Consider the following 3,448-nt stretch of genomic DNA (forward strand, 5'->3'; position numbering starts at 1 on the left):
TCTTTTTTAAACGTTGGAACCTCATTTAATTTTATGTCTTATAGAGTTTATAATGAGTAAAAGATTGTATAAGCATAATAATTCATCTGTAAAGCTAAAAATGTACAGCCAATTTTGAAAGAAATATACCCTAGCTCAGAAAAATGTTATTGAATAGGTTAATGCTGTTGTAATGAAATTCTTCTTCTAATTAAAAAAAAAAGAAGTCTAAAGGAGAACATGTTGGGGAGCCCAGGGGAGTTGGAGTGGGTAAATATGATTAATATACATGTATGAAAATTTCAAATAATCAATTATCTTAAATACCTTCATAGAGTTCCTATGAAGTTTAAATGAAACAGAGCATTTAAAAACATTTTACTTATTATTTTTATTTTATGTGTATGAGGATAGTGTCTGCATGTATGTAAGTGCACTTGTGTCATATAATACCCATGAAGGTCAGAAGAGGGCATCGGTGCACCTGGAACTGGAGTTAGGGATGGTTGTCAGCCACCAGGCGGGTGCTGGAAACCAAACCCAGGTCCTCTGCAAGAGTGGTCATTGCTCTTAACTGTTGAACCATCTCTGCAGCCCCAAAACAGAGCATTTAAGATCTGTGGTATGGGGCTGGAGAGATGGTTCCACAGTTAAGAGCACTGGCTGCTCTTGCAGAGGACCTGTGTTCAATTCCCAGCATAGTAACTCCAGTTCCAGGAAAAACTGGTGCTCTCTTCTGATCTCCACACGCACTGTATGACACAGGTGCACTTATATAAATGAGGCAATGCACTCATACACACAAAATAAAAATATAAATAAATATTTTATAAAATAATTCCAAGGCTTACTTCCTCCACTCTTGAACAAAATGGTTCAAGGCAACTTCTAATCCAAAGAAAAAGTTGGGAAGTGGTACCTCACTGTGCATTCACTGAGCAGAAATAATAAGAACTTTGCTTGTTTAGTAAATGCTACACTATGCTAAGAAATTTTACATAATCCTAAGAACAGCAAAGAATATTCTGGAACTCCTTCAACAGGAACAAAACTGAAACACAGATGCACCCTGCCCTCACTCAATTTCTCGATCAACAGTTCTCTATGTCTGGTCCAGGAACTGCTAGAGATATTTCAGGGGCCTGACTAACAGCAGGGCTGTTTTCAAAATAATATAAAAGTGTTATTTGCCCTTTTCTCTCTATCATTTTCTCATGACCATATGCTAAAGCTATCAGGCTATTCAGAGTCAGAGGAGCACATGACAAGGCAACAGACTAAATGCAGAAACATGACAGAAAATCTTGCTATCCTCTATGATGCCAAAAGAGATCAGAAAAAAATTAAAAAATCACTCTTTCACAAGTTATTTTTGTTTTGGAAATTTTTTTTAAATATTAATGTTAAAGCACTGGTGAGTTGGCTTGGTGGGTAAATGTGCTTGCCTTACGGGCCTGGCAACCTGAGTTTGATCCCCAAAATCCATGTAAAGTTAAAAGAAGAGAACTGACTCAGAACAGCTGTCCTCTGATGTCTACACACATGTGGTGGCATGCGCATACAGTCTATTTCACATATATAAAAGATTAAGTTTAAAATGTTACCTTTTTGTGTATGTTTGTGTCTGTCTGTGTATATGGCACATGTGTGTAGTTCCCCTCAGAGGCCAGAACAGGGCATCATATCCCTGGGGCTAGAGTTACAAGGCAGTTGTGAGGCGCCAGATGTGGGTGTTGGGAACTGAATTCTGGTACTCTGGAAGACCAATGAGAGTTCTTAACCACTGAACCATCTCTATAGCCCCCATGTTACCTATTTTAATATGCAATGTATTTTATTTTTTGAATGAATTAACACCTTTTTATTCTCAATTTCAGTGTTTTATATCATAAATATCAGTTTCTGTAGCAAGAATAAACAGAAACTCTCTAAGATCTCTCAAGTTTCCCAAAAGCTCAGAGTAACCTTGACATTTAAGTTCTTAAGAACTGCTATCTCAGACTGACAGTGTAACTATACTATTATTCCTACTTTCAGATGAAAAAAAATGGAAATAATACAAGTGGTTGTTAATCTCTCACAATAAATGTATAATTATTTCTAACTTTTAATAAAGAAGCATCCACATGGTGGTTAACAACCATCAGTAACTCCAGTTCCAAGGGATCTGATGCCCTTGTACATACAACAAAACACACACATAAAATAAATAAAATATAAAACCTTTGGCATAGGTCTGAGAGTATAGCTCAGTGGTAAACTACTTTCCTTGTATGTTCTTGATCCTGGGCTTGATGCCCAACATCATATATTTTTTAATGAATGAGCATGAAATCTTTGGAGCTGACCAGAATGGCTTAGTACATGTCAGATGGTAACATCATTAGCCTACAACTTTGTAATATTAATAGAGCAAAACATCAAGATTTCTAAAGAGCCTTTAACGACACCATTAGCATCTTTATCCCCCAGTTTCTTGCCTGAAAGTTTCTCCCAGAAGTCACTAGGGGTCATCTTCATTTTTCTGCTAATGATATTAAATGTGTACATCCTCACCTGCTTCCTGCTACACTAGGGTCAGCTGTGGAATTTATTCACATCTAAGGCAGACCTTTTCCCCTCAACCCATAGAAACTTCCTCCATAAAAATTGGAATGAGCCTGCGGTCTTCTATCCCAAAGTTGATGCCCACTGCCCCCATCTCAGATCTTATTTTCTTGGGGTCATTTCTACATAGTTATTTGCTTCTTTGATCAAATTACCGGCACACAGATAATAACACTTACCCAGCATTTTTCTCATCTCCAAAACAATGGTAAAGCCTTCTAGTCCATCCGTCTATTTAGCGAATTTTCCATCCCTAATAAAAACAAGCTTCAGCACCAACTTCAAAAGCTGATGCAGGCAAACCCACCACCCAGAGAGCAGGTGCATGACTTGCATATTAATGTGAAGAAATCAGAATGAAGAGGCAAGGAGAATACTTCAAAGGCATAGGGTGTGGAGCCAGGAGACAAAGGTTCTCTCTGGAGATTCTGACTTTGCACAAGTTGTTTAACCTCACACTTGCCTGGCATGCAAAATCTAGCTGATGGATGTGTCTGACTGGCTGTATCTTTTATTATAAGAATGAAGTAAGGAGAAGGGAGGAAAATGACCCATATGATGTGGATGATTTGCATTCAGAATTAGTATCCTCAATATGAATATTGAGGCTTTATCAATAATTCCAAGGCTTGGGGATGGAGAGACGGCTCAGTGGTTACGAGCACCGGCTGCTTATGCTGGATAGCTTTAGTTATCAACTTGATACACATTGGACTGGCCTGTGGTCATGTCTGTGGGGCATTTTCTTGATTGTTCAGCAATGTGGGAGGGCCCAGCCCACTGTGGGCAGTGCCACCCCTGGGCAGGTGGTCCTGTATTAGATAAGAAAACAGGTTGAGCACCAGCTGGGGGAGCAAGTCAG

This window comes from Nannospalax galili, unplaced genomic scaffold, assembly GCF_000622305.1.
Source record: "Nannospalax galili isolate Female #2095 unplaced genomic scaffold, S.galili_v1.0 scaffold271, whole genome shotgun sequence".
In the NCBI taxonomy this organism is placed as follows: domain Eukaryota; kingdom Metazoa; phylum Chordata; class Mammalia; order Rodentia; family Spalacidae; genus Nannospalax; species Nannospalax galili.